This window comes from Sceloporus undulatus, chromosome 4 (genome assembly GCF_019175285.1).
Source record: "Sceloporus undulatus isolate JIND9_A2432 ecotype Alabama chromosome 4, SceUnd_v1.1, whole genome shotgun sequence".
NCBI classification, from domain to species: Eukaryota; Metazoa; Chordata; class Lepidosauria; order Squamata; family Phrynosomatidae; genus Sceloporus; species Sceloporus undulatus.
The window spans coordinates 105,649,494-105,666,912 of NC_056525.1; the positions used below are offsets into that span (position 1 = coordinate 105,649,494).

Here is a 17,419-nt window from a genome sequence, read left to right on the forward strand (position 1 = left end):
TTATGTTTACTACATCACCGAGAGACAGACTTGCAGACATGTTTTCATATGGGGAGGGGGGGCAGGGGTTTGACCAAAACTAGTTAGTAGTAGATCATGACTTTCTCTTACAATCTAAGACGGTCTCTTTCACAGTTTTGAGCACATCCAAGTTAATCTCAGATTCTAAACACTAGACTGTCCTAATGTGCAAAAGCTGAGGAACTGGCATGGGCCCTGTGCTTTAGCTTGAGTTAAACACTTCCTATTGAAAACGACATTTATCACAGGGAAGATCTTCTAGGCAAAGGGAATGTGGAAGATCTAGTTATGGAGAAGGAACTGTCTATCTAATGTTTAGACAAAAGTACTGCTGGTATTAGTGAGGCATGTAAGCGTTTCTCTCTCTTTTTTGTTGCATGTGGGTCCCCCCCACACACACACATTTTGTGTGTCCATGCCACAAAAAGCTCAAGCTTAGCAGTCTCGTACATAATGAGTCAGGGGATGAATTAGCAAGATGGACATTGCTTTCAGCTACAATGCTTCCATTTTAAAACTTGATGCTCCCTGGGAGAAAATAATAATATTTTGGAGTGAAAGAAACCAAGGAATTGATCCAAAGGTAATCCCCAAAGTGCTTTCAGTGCTGTGCTTTTCTTTGGTCCAATGAAGCTATAAAAGAGCTAATTGCACTTAAGGCATCATAATGTGGAAATGCTGAATTAGAACCACTATTCTGACATAGGATACCATGGTAGGGAGGCAAAGGGAGGTGGTGTTTCTTCCCCAATCTGAGATCCATAGCATTAGCAGGCCAAATCAAAGGCCACCCGCACTCTTACCCACAGAGGCGTGCAGCCATACACAAGATTGCACGTGGATACATGCTGTCAGTTCTTTGGCAGTAATGCTGCTGAACAACTCCAAGGAAGAAACTGCTACTGGAAGGAAATCTGGCACAGGTCAGAATGGCTAGTAATGCAACAGTTTCCTTGGCCTCTTGAAGAGAATGCAACATAGCAGAGAGAGGCTAAAGTAGATACTAAGAAGATCTGAGTCCATAACACAAAACCACATAAAACACAAAACCACATCAAATTTGCACATGTTGATGAATATGTGTATTATACATGCAGTGATAGATTCCTGAGCCCTGGGAAATAAGCCCAGGGCCTAGCAACACTTCTGAGCTTCCTTTGCTTGGTACTCATCAAAGTGAATACACAAAACAGTCATCAGTTTTGGCAGGACAGATGAATGGAGTTCTTTGGTCCAGGAGTAATTCATTTTTCTTTTTAGCAGACCATGGCACCTGTAGAACTCTTCTTCAGGATCACATTTCAAATGAGTTCATTCACTTTCTGTCATTTTTCTTCACCCCCAGATAGGAAATGGATATACTGTGGCACAATGATTCTGCCTTTGGTATTTAATTATATGTCTTTACACTTAAGGATCTTATCTAGTTCCATCCTAGTAGTGACTGTGGTCCAAAACACACTGCAGAAGTAATCAAGTTTGAGATGGTTTTAACTGCCGGGGGAGAAGAAGGGGGCCATGGAGGGCAATTGGGGTAATGGAGCAGGAGGAGAAGGAAGGAGAATAGTCTTTTATACTTTATAGTGATCAGACTACAAAAGCTGGTTCAGAACTAACTCCATTGTAATAGTGAAGACTAGCACCATTGTGACAAGGCTAAATAAATAAATAAATAAATAAATAAATAAGACTAGACTAATTGCTCTTCAGGTTTTACAGTCTTACGGGAGCTTGGAAAAGTTACTTCCATCTTTCTTGGGGGTCCTAGGAGTTGTAGTAAAAAAAAATAAAATTAAGATTTCCAGGCTCTGCAATAGCAGTTTCATTGCCGCTTCATACCACGCTAAGCAGTCTCTAGGTGGTTTACAATGTGTAAGCTAATTGCCCCCAACAAGCTGGGTACTAATTTTAGCGACCTCGGAAGGATGCAGTTGAGCCTGAGCCCTGGCTGGTATTGAACTCGCAACCTTGTGGTTTATGAGTGAGTGGTTGCAGTACAGGTACAGTATTTGATTTAACCACTGCACCACCAGGTCTCAGTTATGTTAATTTGCTTGATATAATGTATGTAGAGATTTCTCAGTTCCCTTGATATTTAGAATCTTCAGACTGCCTTGATGGTACATTTTACTGGTATAAAATTTTACTGGTATAATATGTGTATTTATGCCCTTGTTAAATTATATGCTGTCCATCCAACAATGAAAGTATCTATTTTAAAAGTGGGTTACTCCAACAGGAGCATTACAGTAATTTGGCAATGCATTCTTCATGCTAACAAATACATGGAATGTACTAAGTGAATATTTCAATGACTGGTTTCATATCACACTGAACATGCTACTATATGCCAAAATCTGACATGAGCAACATCTAACACAGTACTTTATGCTGCTCCTGCTTATTATTGATTTGAAACATATTTTTCTATGCTTCCCCTGGGAAAAAATTCCCAGAATACACTAGATCGTCCTTGATCTCAGGCTTCAGTCTAAGAGAGATGGCAGATAAGGAACATAGACTGGGAAGGAAAAAGAAAAAAAGCAAACACAGGCCATCATTCTCAGTTACTTTCCTCTTTACAGCAGAAAAGTGCAAACCAAGCTCCCTGCAGCTTTTTCTCTATCTAACAAATAAGGTCATATTGGTCTACTCCTTCTACCATGTTCTCCTTGGGGAACAAGGAAGCAGCCATTCAGGGGTTCTTATTCATTGGGCTGACGAAAAAGGCCAGAGCACACTGCCCTGATTTTCAGGGAATCAGGTAGAGGCCTGTTACAGCAATTGCTACTTAAGATCTTTTTAGCCTCAGATCCCAGAGACCAACCTGAAGATCATACACCTGAAAGTACACCCTTGCACTATGGCCACAACTTGGGAATATTACCTTTAAGACTACAATTACCCGAATTCCCACACTGGGCAATTAAGAAAGTAGCAGCCTAAAAATATAACAATTTCAAACCTCATTATGGCCCTATTCTAATAGCATTACTCAGATTCTAATAGCAAATGCGATTTTATGGTTATCACCCAGTGTATTCCATCAGCAGAGAGTAAGAACCAAACATTCCATCAATAAGGATCACAAAAAACACATTTTCTAGGAAGTCAGTATTTTGCAGGCCAAAGAACAGAAAAAGAAGTATATATCAGGTCAACAAAGATCGATGTGGCAAATGATTACTACTGACACATAAGCACATATAAAACCAACATCATGTCAGCTCAATAATACTTGATGCATAGAGCTTGATGCACTTAAGAGAGCACTGAGGTTCCCTCTGTTCACGCATTTGGAATCCATTTATAGTTTGAGGAATTTATAATGCTCCAGTTAAAATTCAGCAGAATTTTTCACTGCATTCAATGGTATTCCGAGAGAGCACAATACTGAAATGTGCTGGAAATGTGCTTCGTTTATTGTTCAGCCCAGAAATGAGGCATGCTCTCAAAGCAAGAGGTGAACTATTCTTGGATGCATGGTCAGTCACCAAGGAGATGGAAGTTCCTTCCTGGCCCATTTACAGTGTGTAACTGGACCGGGCCAAGAGGCAGCCAATAAGATCAGCTTTTCCCTGCCGATGCAACAAAAAGGTTGCACCCATCGAACTCGTGTTTATTGTGAGTGCCAAGGAACAATGGAGCACCTCCCATACTCTACAACTTTTATTTCCTTACAGCCAAGACCTTAAAATATAGTGTTGGCAGGGCTTTCCTGCTTCCTCTCTCTTTCTTTGACCTGCTTGCCCTCAGGGTGAGGACACAAAAACAACATCAACAAAAATCTTTTTTTTCCTGGCAAGGTCCTTTCTTTCATGTAAAGTATAAACCTTTGGCTGACCTTGTGGCTTGAGCTGAGCTTGGAAAAATAACTCTTGGGGAGTACAACTCCCCAAACATAGCCACTAGCCGAGGGATTTGGGGGGCTACAGTGCAAGCAAGTAACTTTTCTAAGCTCTGGCCATTTCTTTGTTTAGGAAGGCTGTGACAGCAAAGTATCTACAAAAGACAAACACAAGACTAGACAGTAAAGTGTGTGTGTGTGTGTGTGTGTGTGTGCCTTCAAGTTACCTTTAGACTTATGCTGACCTCTTGAATTTCAAAGGGTTGTCCATACAATCCACCCCGCACACTCAGGTCCTCTGGGAAGAACTTATTGCAGCCAAAGAAGACCAAGTTGGCGGTGACTTCCCAGAGGACCTTCTCAGCTGTCGCTCCAAAAATGTGGATGCCTTTAAAAAGGCGATCAAGACAGATCTCTTCCGGCAGGCCTTCCCATACTGACCTCCCACTAAAAAGAATCACCCCATCCACCCCAAGTCGTCTCACTCCTATTCGCTATTTTTAAATTGTTTTTAACTATTTCTATCATCTAATCTGTTTTCATTATTATGTTGAGGGTGGAGGGTTGGAGGGTTGGGAGATTGGGTAATGGTGTTGATTGTTGTACGGTGTATTTAATTTTCATTGTAACCCACCTCGATCCATAGGGAAAGGCGGGATATAAATAAATGCTTGTTGTTGTTGTCTTAGGTAAGGAAAACACAGAGATGTGGTTTTGCCAGCTACTTCTGATGAAATATAGTCGAAAGTGCTTGCTATTCATTGGCCGTACTAACCATGGCTAATCCTGCTTGGCTTCTAAGATCAGACAGGATCTGGAGACTTTAGGTTATTTAGGCCCTGACAGTTCAGACTCCTCTCTTTTTAAAAATCCTGCCACACAGTCTGAAGGCCAGTGGGAGGAAAGCATAGAACAGCCTTTCTTGTCTTTTCAGTGTGTACTTACGGATAGAATGGCAATAAAAGTAATCATTTTGTAATAAGATTGGATACATCCAACTTTATAGCAAAGCCTTTGACTCCACAGATCACAAAAATCTATGGAACGCTTTTAAAGAAATGGTACTGCCACTACATCAGATAGTCCTGATAAGAAATCTGTACTTAGAACAAGATGCTACTGTTAGAACAGAATATGGAGAAACAGAATGGTTCCCAACTGGCTGAGAAGAGGGCTGCGGATACCATGGACAGTCAAAAGGACAAACAAATGGTTCCTTGAAGAGATCAAGCCTGAAATATCTCTAGAGACCAAGATGATGCATTTGAGACTGTTGTAGTTTGGCCACATCATGAGATGGCAGGACTCATTAGAAAAAGCAATGATGCTAGGAAGGCAGTAGAAAGAGAGGAAGATTGCACACCAGCTGGCTAAACTCAGTCAGAGAGGTCACAGGCCTTAACCTGCAGTACCTGAGCAGAGAGGCTGAGAATAGAGAGTCTTGAAGATGTCTCATTCACAGGGCTACCATGAGTCAAGATCAACTTGAAGGCAGTTAACAACAAACAACAAATACCATGGCTTCTTATGAATAAATGAGCTAAGAAAATGAAGGCAATTCCCATAATGCTACAAATGTGTTGTTGCTGTTTGAAACTCTTTTGAAAAAGAGAGAGAATACAGATGGCCAAGAAGATTTTCAATCAGGTCAGTTGCAACTCCCACCTGTAGCATACAAACGTGGCAGAATGTGGAAAGAAACAGGGTAGAGCCAGTGTGGTGTAACAGTTAAAAGTGTTGGACTGGGATCTGGAAGACCAAGATTCAGGTCTCCAGTAAATTATGAAACTCATTGGGTTGGTGGCAGCATGTGGCTTCTGTGTCAGTGAGGTGGCAAATCCATTCCAAGATTTAATTCAAGATTTAATTCACAAGGTTTCCAAGGTGCTGAAACCTATTCCTAAATAGCTTGGGAACCTTGAACAGCTCTTTTCAAGTCAGCTGAAATCTGGAGTGAATTCACCAGCCCATTGACATGGGAGCTGCCAGCTTCCACTGTACTGGGAAAGTCACTATCAGCCTGACAGAGCTGAACCACAGAGGAGATCCATGAGAACTGCCCTTAGCTCATGGCAGGACAGGTGGCATACGGATAGAATTAATAAATACAGTACAAAATAAATATCTAGATGAATGTCGGCTTGACACATGTGCTGGGAAACCAGCACAATCACGGACTGGATGGTTTTAAAATGTCCTGGCCCACTGGGGGCATGTTTGAAGCCACAAATCCTGGATCCCTGCTTTGTTCCAGGCTGCATTTTGTCAGAGACTGCGAAACTCCTTTCCTCTCTTATTCTTCTCTAAAGAGAGCAACACAATGAAAATCAAAGGCAGGATGATCACCCTATTAAAACCAGGAGAGGAAAAGGGGGCTAGGGAGGAGGTAAGGGTAGCCCCCAGCAGTCATGACTTTAAATCTTGGATGGGCAGTGAGGTTGAGAGACACTTTCACCTTATCTCCCCCTCTTCTGTTGGACACACTTTCTGCTTTAGAGACAGAGAAGGGGTTAAAAATAAATAAAGGCAGGTGAGACAGGAACAGAGGACAGGGAAGAAAGGGGGAAAAGAATAAGAAAAAAGAGGTATAAATCTACAATATCCAGTGCAAATACATTACATTGTCTCCAGTTCAGATGGCTTAAATTATGGGATGGTGATTGGGATTTTGGCGGAGGAATAAGCAGCCAGGGATGGGAGTGGGGTTGGTAGAAGGCATGAATGGATTAAAGATAGGGGGAGAGACAATCCTGAAAATATGTAAGGAGAGGGGGGTAGACTCAAGAATTAGGGGGCAATGCTTCAGGATCTGGTCTGTCATCTGGTTTATCACACTGCCTCCCTCCCTCCAGGATGAGCAAATGATCCTAAATAGGTCTACTCAGAAGCAAAATTCATTGGCCTCCCAGCCTGAGGCCTGCCATCAGCATAGAACAATACACATGCAAATCACTCCTGCATTCTCAGGCTCACACAGTGTGTGTGTGTGTGTGTGTGTGTGTGTGTGTGTGTGTGTGTGTGGATACACACACACACGCACACGCACACACACACTTTTTCCAGGCAAGCATTCTCTGAAGATGCCAGCCACAGATGCTGGCGAAACGTCAGGAAGAAACTCTTCTAGAACATGGCCACATAGCCCAAAAAACTAAAAATTCATTGGGTTTGCTAGGACTAGCCTCAGAGGATGGTAATGGCAACCCCCCTCTGAAAAAACTTGTCAAGAAAATGGGTTGGCCTTTGGGGGTTGGATCTCTCTGTTCCAAGTCCAACATTTTAAACACAGTCTGCACTGTTTCTGTCAGATCAGTTCTAACTTTCAAAAATGGTATGAAGGTTAAACATAGTGTAAGACAAAATGTACTGAATTTGCATAATTAGAATATAAATTAGAGTGGTTTGCATAATTAGAATACTTTAATAATATGCAAGTTAGGCACCCAGATTTTAAGAAATGGACTATGGCAACCCTAGATGTGAACATCTCAGGCTGGAGAGATTAAAGTGGAGAAGGCAAAACTAAATATCAGTTGTTTTTCCATGGAGTTTTAAAATTTAAAATTTTGCATACATTTTAAAAACATTTTTAGACTAACAGTTAAAAATAGCTAACGCTCTAGGCACACAGGTGGATCCACTACAAATTGCATAAGAGGTGTCAAGTGTTCTTTGAAAGAATTATGACTAAATAATAGCTGCCAACTGAGAAAAGCAAGGAAAGAATGTGTATGCATAAGCCTTCAAAGTTGGCTGTCAGCTTACGGTAACCCCATGAATTTCATAGGGTTTTCTTAGGCAAGGAATATTCAGAGATGGTTTTGCCAGTTCCTTCATCTGAAATGTAGCCTACAGCACCTGGTATTCATTGGCAGTCTCCCATCCAAGTACTAACCAGAGCTGACTCTGCATAGCTTCCAAGATGAGATGGGATCTGGTGCCTTTAGGGCAGGGGTAGGCAACCTGCGGCCCGCGGGCCGGATGCAGCCCAGCGAGGCCTTGGGACTGGCCCCAACCCGGTCCTGCCGCCGATTGCCGCCGGGGCCTTTGGCCTCTCGCGCGCAGGGGCAATTGTCTATAGAAGCCTCAGAAACATGCATTTATATTAACATTTTTTTAAAATCAGCAAATTTTTTCACGTGTCCTCCACTTTTTTTTAAAAAAGTGTCCACCATTTGAAAATTCTGTCCTACATTTGTCCCAGTTTATTTATTTATTTATTTATTTAAATTTATTTAAATTATTTATTTATTTATTTATTGGCTTCGGCCCCCCAGTTGTCTGAGGGACAGCAACCCGGCCCCCGACTCAAAAAGGTTGCCTACCCCTGCTTTAGGGTATTTAGGCCCTAATACCAAGCCTATTAATTTAATTGTATCTTTTCTGTTTTATTTTTTAAAAGATTAAGAATCTGTTAGGCAATTATAATCCAGTAACTACATTCATAATGAGATTTCTGTTCAAATGTTATTTTGATATGGGAGGTAAAAGCAACTCCCCTCTGAACCAATCTTGCCAAGAAAACCCCATGATAGGGTTACCTTAAGGTTGCCATAAGTCAGAAATGACTTGAAGGCACACAATAACAACAAACTAGCATCACAGTCTTTGCACCCTAAAAAAGCCGAACTCCGTTTGGAGAAAGAAAGCTGCTCTATAGCAGACTGGTTATCTAGCTAATTCAGCATTAGCTCCTCATACTGGAAGCAGCCACTATCCAGAGTATGAACCACAGCACTTTCCCACTCTCTGAGAACTCAAGGGTTGTGAACTTGTAGCCCTTTCAATAGTGTTGCATTTCAACTCCCCCACTGCTATTTCCCTTTCCTTATCTGTCCTGTCTTCTTTAGGCTGTAAGCCTGAGGGCAGAGAATGCCATATTAACTATCTGAATGCCATATTAACTAGCCTCGCCCTTCAACTGTTTTAGCCTGGAGGGCAAGGTATAAGTACATTTATGTGTTTGTTTATGTAAATACATAAATTCACATCAGCCCCATCCAGCATGGCCAGTGGTAAGATATGATAGTCAAACATCTGGAAGGCCAGATGTTCTTTAGTCCTGTGATAATGGTGTGTTGTTTTTTTAAATGGTACCAAGAATAGAATCTGGGACCTTCTGCAGCCAAAGCATGTTCTTTGCTACTGAGCTATTGTCTTTTCAATACATTTTTATGTATCTTTGAGACTGTGACAAGATACTACGAGCAAAACAGAATGGTGACCCACTCTAATCAACAACATATGTTTAATATCAAATATGAATACTTAATTGCTTCACCTATACAAAACAGTATCTACACATGTATGCTACACAATAGTGCTACTCCATATGGTAGTGCATGACCCACTAGTTAGATCACTACCAAATTTCTGGGAAAGAAACACCTGGTAATAATATGGCACAAAAATGGTATTGGTCTCTGGCATATGGCATTGGGGAAATTACCAGTCCCCCCACATCCGATAGCACTGCTGTAAAACATTTTCAGCATTGTAAAAACCCAATTAACTATTATTTCCTAGCAGCACCGTCACAATCTTGTTGTGTGCATATTTGTTCACGGGATTTAATGGAACTTACACACAAGCCAGCTTTGACTTATGGCAACCTTGTGAATGAGAGACCTCTAAGTCACCTTTGTCACCAATTGAAACCTCAATAGCATCCTTGATTGGGTTCATACATCTCTAGTGTGGTCTCTTTCTCCCATTCAGGATGAATGTGAACAATAGAGATCCAACCTGGATTCATCCTGAATTATTTGCACAGTGTGACTAACCCCTTGGTTTAGCATCCATTCATTTTTCCTTTTAGCAATCCATGCTATCTGTAGAACTCTTCCAGTAAAAACAATACATTTCAAAAATGTCAACTTTTATCCAAGCAAGGCTTCTAAATCTTTGACAGCTACAGGGCAAGCCCCCTTTCCAGAATGGCTCCTAATAGCACAAGATACCTGCTTGGAAAATATATATTAATATATGTAACTAAAATGCATGAAGTTTTAAGCTTAATTGTCAAATATGAAGTTATTGTTTAGTAAAGATGAGGTAAATGCATGCAATTGGGGGCGGGGGGGGGGGATAATGCTAACAGCTGAAGTATTATTGATGCAAGAGCCCTGCCAAACAAAATATGGTTGAAATCCCAAATAAAGTGAGAAGACAACAATAATTTATATCGGTGCTCTTACTCTGTATCTTCAATGGCTGATGCTATCAGGAATTATTTGTATCCAAACTCTATTGACATCTATTCAAGCAGTTTAGAAGCATTAGTTTCTATTGAGTTGATAACAACTTCACAAGAATGAAATAGCAGTAATCAGAACAATATCATTAAGAACTATATCTTGTCCAAATCACATATTATAGTGATTGCTATTCAATCTAATTGTCAATACCACAAAACCACAGAACACCATCTTCACCAAGGAATTCATGAAGCGAGGTTGCTCTCCCCAGCCGGGAATGACATGGGTTTGTAATCCAAATATATGCTTGATTACTTAGAAGTAACTTCTCTCGTGTTTAATGGGGCTTATTCTTATAATGGCAGCGGTTTTCCACACATTAACAAGTTACATGCACTGCCTTCTTCACCATATGAACTTAAAAGTCAATGCATTCCTTCCTTATATTGCTTCCAGCAATTTCAAAACACACTTCCCGAACTATAAAGTAAGCCCTAGGGTGGTGTAATAGTTTGATGCGGGGCTAGGACTCCAGGAGACTGGGATTCCAATTTCTGTTCAGATGTGGAAACCCATTGGGTGACTTTGGGCAAGTCACACCCTCTCAACTTTACAAGAAAGCAACACCAAACCTCAATAAATCTCAATAAATCTTGCCAAGAAAACCCCATGACAAGGTTGCCAGATGTCAAATTCAAGGTAAAGACACATAAAAACAACTTTACAATCTTTTGAAACTTTACTTGAAAGCAGGTCACACTGAATTCAACTAAATAAATGTACTCCCACATAAGAGCAAGTAGGTTTCCTGCCTTCTTCCAACCAGAACTCTTTTATAGTATGGGGCAGCTAAAATTAATTTATTCTGGATACGCACCCATAAAATTTCTCAGAAAGTTAGGAAAACATCTGGAGGTCACAAAGGAAGCCTATAGCAACCCCATGAATAAAATCTACATCGCACTGAGAGGTTTTTAAGGAATAAAAGAAAAAGCACTACTCTGACCAAACCACTCCAAGTTGCCAAATTTTAAGCACTTGCCTAGTAACTTTCAAACTATTGAAGGACTACTGTTGAGTGAAACTATGGTCCCTGAAGCTTAAAAGGCATTTATCAAAATCTAAACATAGTAAGAGTGACATAGTTCAGATGCCTTACAAATCAAACCTGTAATCATTGCCAAGAATTCAAGAGCGTAATAGTAGGAGTTGTGTAATAGTAAACAACATGGAGAGAACAATATAACTGCTTGCCCAAATCCAGGATTCAAAGATCAGTTTGCGCACCAAAGAAAAAATTTAAGTTTATGTTCAATTACTTCAAAGCAAGCCAAACTGAGTGTATGTGTATGGAGGGGGAGCATTTTACCACCATTGAAAGTCCAACAGAAATCAGCAGTACTGATGTAAACAGGTTGCTTCCTGCTGCACCATTCGGTTTGCATGCCCTCTAAAAAAATCTGTCCCAGCATGTTATGCTGGAACTAATCCAGGGAACTGTCAAATTAACCATTTGCAAGCCAAGAGCCAGCATGGTGTAGTGGCTTGAGTGTTGGACTAAAGGACTGGGAGACAAGGGTTCAAATCCCCATTCATCCATGGAAACCCACTGGGTGACCATGGGCAAGTCACACACTCTCAGCCTCAGAGGGCAAACCCCTCTCTGAACAAATTCCACCAAGAAAACCTCATGACAGGTTTGCCTTAAGGTCACCATAAGTCAGATATGGCTGGAAGGCACACGACAGCAACAAGAAGCAGCTGCTCTGAGCATTTTTAACCGAAGGGCTGAGTAAAAAAGAACATGTCTTGTCATTAAAATATCAGGATGCCAAGGGATCTTGCAGCACTTTTGAGACTAACTGTATGAATGAAGTTGTAGAATAACCTTTTGTAGACCCGGTCTGCTTCCTTTGCTGCAAGATCCCTCTGCATACTGATATATTCTAGACTGCCAGCATGGCACAGCGGTTTGAGTGTTGGACTACAACTTTGGAGATGAGAGCTCAGCCATGAAAACCCACTGGGTGATCTTGGGCACGTCACACTCTCTCTCAGCCTCAGAGGACGGCAATGACAAACCTCCACTGAACAAATCTTGCCAAGAAAACCCCATGATGGGGTTGCCTTAGGGTTGCTGTCATAAGTCTGACACAACTGAAGGCACACAGCAACAACAACAAAGTCAAAATAATGACTTAAACAGACTGCTTTCTGTCTTATTTCATTGCGTATCTCAAATGCCCTTCATCGGCATATAATTGAAGGCACACATCAACAACATTTGCGGACAAATAAGACTGTGTCTCAGAATTCTACCCCATGTAGAATCTCCCATTTTGGGAGAAAGGTGGGCTATAAATCACGTAAATAAAAAATAGATATAATTAAAATAAAGTGAGGGTAAAAGAGGGACAATTTCAGGATTTTCTCTTGGGTTGCCCCACCAAAGAGTTGTCTTGGTTGATGGTTGATGTCTTGGTTGATGTCTTGGTGGGCATCAACCAAGACAAGTCACTGACTCCAGGCCTTTTGGATGTTGTTGTGTATGTGTGCCTTCAAGTTGTTTCCAACTTATGGGGACCCTAAGACAGCCCTACCATGGAGTTTTCTTGGCAAGATCGGTTCAGAGGAGGTTTGTCATTGCTTTCCCTTTAAGCTAAGAGAATGCTGCTCACCTGGAATTGTCTTCCTCTCAAGTGATCTGTCATGAGAGGCATCCAAGGGGAGGAGACCTGGAGTTCTTCTGGAAGATCAGTTACTCAACCATTCCTGCCCTCCAGCAAAGCAGATAGCATCTCCTGTCCTATCTATGCCGCCTTTTAACCTAATCACTAAGAAGAAGACAGTGGGGGAAGAAAGCAGGGACCCAGCTGCCCTGCCATCCCAGCCCAAAACAATACCTGCACCCCACAGCCCCAATCCATCACTTTAGACAGGACAAGTCTATGAAAGTTCATGCTACCAACTTCTCTCTTTCAGTTAGTCTCAAAGGTACTGCAAGAAAGATCCCTTTTTTGCATATTGGTTTTGCAGACTAACACGGCTACACTGTAGAAATAATGCACTTTGACACCACTTTTAAATGCTGTGGCTCCATCCTATGGAATTCTGGAATGTGTAGTTCTGCATGGTCTTTTGCTTTCTCTGATAAAGAGCGGTGGTGCCTCATAAAACTAGAAATCCCAGAGTTTGGTAGGATGGTGCCATGGCAGTTACAGTGGAGTGAGCATAGTGGTTTGAGCATTGGCCTATGACCCTGGAGATCAAGGTTCGAATCCCATCTCAGCTATGGAAACCCACTGGGTGTCGTTGGGCAAATCACACTCTCTCAGTCTCAGAGGATGGCCATGGCGCGCACACACACCCCTGAAGAAACTTGTGAAGAAAACCACATAATAGGCTTGCCAGAAGTTGGAAACAACTTGGTGGCACACAACAGCAAAGGGCCTTATTTCTACAGGGGAGGAAGGGGGAGAGGGAGAATGCCAAGGCCAAGGAAGACCTCCCAAAACAAACACAAGGCAAAGCCAGGCAAGCGCTTCCTTCCCTCTGCCAAGTGGGGAGATCCCTTCACAGCAGCCACCCAAGGGCTCCCTACTGACTTTGCCCAGCAAAAGAGAGACACAGGGAGGACACAGCCAAGGTGGCCACACGTCCTCCTTTTCCAGGACAGGTCCTCCATTCCCACATTTTGCTCGGATGATCAGAGATCCTCCTTTTCCAGGACACCCTCCACTTCGTCCTTCTGCCCCAGGTTAACCAGAGGTCCTGCTTTTCCAGGACAGATCTTCCATTTCAACCTTTTATCCCTGGGTGACCAGAGGTCCTCCTTTTCAGGAGAGATCCACCATTTCATCCTTCTAACCCAGGTGACCAGAGGTCTTCCTTTTCCAGGACAGGTCCTCCATTTGAACCTTTTATCCCTGGGTGACCACAGGTCCTCCTTTTCCAGGACAGGTCCTCCATTTGAACCTCCTAGCCCAAGGTGACCACAGGTCCTCCTTTCCAGGACAGATCCTCCATTTTTATCCCTGGGTGACCTAGGTCCTCCTTTTCAGGAGAGACCCACCATTTCATCCTTCTAACCCAGGTGACCAGAGGTCCTCCTTTTCCAGGACAGGTACTCCACGTCAACCTCCTCTCCAGGAGGGATTTTAAAAAAACCTCCCTCCTTTCCAGCAGGACTAAAAAGCATGCATTGTCATTTTTTTCTAGGAGGGCTTTTAGCTTTTGGTTTTGTAAGATCCTCCTTTTTTTGCTCTTGTTCTTGCAGGGTCCTCCATTTTTGCAGTGCCTGGTCCTGCTCCTCCTCCTCTGTCCCCTTGAAGAAGAAGAAGAAGCAGAAACAGAAGCCCTTACCTCTTCCAAGAGCTGTCAGATGACCACTCCAGAGTCTGCAACTTTTGCTCCCCCCAAAAAACCACAAAGTTGTCACCAAGATCCAGGACAGAGCTGGAGTCCCAGCCTCCTCTCCGAGTCACTCCCTCGGCATCCTGCTTTGCCTTGCCCTGGGGAGGGTGGGAAGAGCCAGGGCTGGTCCGATCCCCCCTTTCCTGGTGCCTCCTCTGCCCTCCAAAGCCAGGGAAGAAGAAGAGGCTCCTCGGAACGCAAGGCAAAGGCAGCAAAGGCGCACCACCAACTCCTTGCGCTGGGGAGACCCAGGATGGGAGGGAACTCTTGGTCCAGCCCATCAATCAGGGCTTCCCAGGCTTCTGATTGGGCCGGGGGCGGGGTTTGCATGGTGATGGACACCCCCAGGGAAACACCCTCCCTTCCCTTCCCCTCCCCTTTCCAGATTTGCTAGACTTCCTTAGACTCTGCAGCATTGCCAAGACTTTGGTCCTCTGTGTGTGTGTTTTGGATCTCAGCTCCCTAAAATCCCAGCCAGTCAAGAATTCTAGGAGCTGAAGTCCAGCACATCTGGAAGACACAGGCCCCATTCCCACTTACAGAAGAATAGGTGTGCGATCTGAATCGATGGATCAATTCAACAGTGGAGCATGGCTCACATTACGTTTGCCCCGGTTGCATTTTTCCCCTCCCAAATAACTCACTTGTGGTTCCCATTCACAAATGAATCAATTCAACATGATTCGGTTCCGAACGGCCGAAGAGGAAATTTAAACCGATCCCGATCTGCATGTGGTTAACGCTTGTGCAGAATCGATTAATCAAAAAAGAAGCGGGGGGAAATCAGTGTCAAAAAGACGTGGGTCAGATGGGTCCAGCGCATGCCCCCCCCCCCTCAGAATCGTTTCAGCGATTCAGATTAAGTGAGAACCAGGGTCTGGCTTAAAAGGTAGTAGGAACTTATAAAGTTTGGGAACCACTGCAAAACCAGGGCTTTTGGTGGTGGTGGTGGTGGTGGTGGTGATTGTATGCCAGTGGTCCCCAAACTGTGCCCTTTAAGTGATTTTGGACCTCATCTTCCAGAAGCCTCAGTGATGTCAGTCAATTATCTGGGATTCTGGGAGCTGAAGTCCAAAACCCCTTAAAGGGCACCATTTGGGACCACTGTTGTATGCCCTCAAGTTCTCTCCCACTGATGGTCAGCCTAGAAAATATCCTGTGCTTGGTAGTCTGGCTGAGGAAGGCCGAGGAAAAAAGTGCAAAGGCAGACTTTGCTGCTGGACCACTCTTTAAGCAGACACAAATCCTCCTTGCATATCCACCCACCCTGAGGCCTTGCCATTCAGCAACAAAACAATACACAGACTAACACGGAAATCACTCCTCTAAACCTCCAGTCACACAGTGTGTGTGTGTGTGTATATATATATATATATATATATATATACACACACACCTCACTCCCTTCCATGCCAGCATTCTCTGAAGATGCCAGCCCCAGATGACTGAATGGCCCTTGTGGTCTCTTCCAACTCTATGATTCTATGATCCTACAGAGTAAAAATATACAACTGGGCACTAAAGTTCAATTGTACAGGCCATTGTATTCCTCATCACTATGTATAGATGCGAGAGTTGGACGGGGGGGTGGGGGGGAAGCAGATAAAAAGAAAATCCACTCATCTGAAATGTGTTGCTGGACAAGAGCACTGAGGATTCCATGGACAGCAAGAAGAACAAACAAATGGGTCCTAGAGCAGATGAACCCTTAAATCTGCCTATAAGCCAAGATAATGAAGCTGAGGTCATATTTTGGCCACATCATGAGAAGGCATGAAACACTAGAAAATACAATGATGCTAAGAACGGTTATGGGTAGAAGAAAAAAATGAAAGACCACACACCAGATGGCTAGACCGAATTAAGAAGGTCATGAGCATGAGTCTGCAGGGCTTGAGCAGATCAGTGGAGGGTAGGAGGGTCTTGGTCATGTCTCATCTACAGGGTCGCCATGAGTCGAGGTCAGCTCAAGGGAAGTTAACAACAGCAACAAGAAAGGTGAACCTATAATAGGGTTTTCTTGGCAAGAGTTGTTCAGAGAATTGCCATGTCTATCCTCTGACGCTAAGAGAGTGTGACTTGACCAAGGTCACCCAGTGCGTTTCAGTAGCCAAGCTTGGAATCGAACTCAGGTCTCCAGAGTCATAGTCCAGTGCTCAAACCACTACACCAGGCTGGCTCTACAGGCTGGGTGCATCTACACTAGAGATAATATAGTTTGATACTTAACTTCTCTGGTTCCATCCTACAGAATCCTGGAGTTTGTAGTTTTGGGGTCCATTCACATTACCTTTTACACCGGTTTTGAAATCAATTCTTCCACGTGAAGTTCATATTGGGCCTGATTCTGTCACAATTCATGTTGAGGCTTGCACAAGGAAATGCCCCTTACTCCAGGGTATCCAGAATCAGGCTAAAATCCGTCTTTTCTCAAAAGACCCGGGTTCCACGAAATATGAACTTGCCCTCGATCATGATTGGGGCAAATTCAGGGAGGGATTAAGGTCAGAGGGCGAGCAGAAGTCGGAGCATTCCCTCCCCTCATCCGAGAGGAGGGGGAGGAGGAAAGAGCCGAAGGAAAAGGGGGGATCTGGATGCAAAGGGTGAAGAGGATAAAAGGGGAAATCAGGGAGACTTTTGGGCTGCAAAGGACTGTCAGAGGGAGGTGGGGGGAGCGGAGAAGTGATGGAGGAGGAGGAGGAGGAGGAAGGAGCCGCGGGAAGAAGGGAGCCATGGAGGGCATCCTATAATGGAGCAGGAGGAGGAGGATGAAGGAGCCAGGACAGCTCAGAGGGAGGGGAGGGTTGGAAGGAAAGAGGAGGAGGAGGAGGATTGCCCAAGGAAATAGGGCTGTGGGGCCAAGGTGGGGGATGTAGAGAAATGGATGCAGCAGAAGCAGCCTCTTTTGACAATTTATGCGCATGATTTTTTGGGGTGCTTG

General features: G+C 43.4%; 1 protein-coding gene across 3 annotated transcripts in view; it reads right to left on the bottom strand.

The window, feature by feature from the left end:
- TGFBR3 (transforming growth factor beta receptor 3) overlaps nt 1–14,702 on the bottom strand; it is a 172,230-nt gene extending 157,528 nt beyond the window's left edge. For all 3 annotated transcript variants that reach the window (XM_042463506.1, XM_042463505.1, XM_042463507.1), the window contains exon 1: nt 14,428–14,702. The gene's annotated coding sequence lies outside the window, so the exon portion shown is untranslated. The remainder of the gene's footprint in view (nt 1–14,427) is intronic.
- Between the last annotated feature and the right edge of the window lie 2,717 nt (nt 14,703–17,419).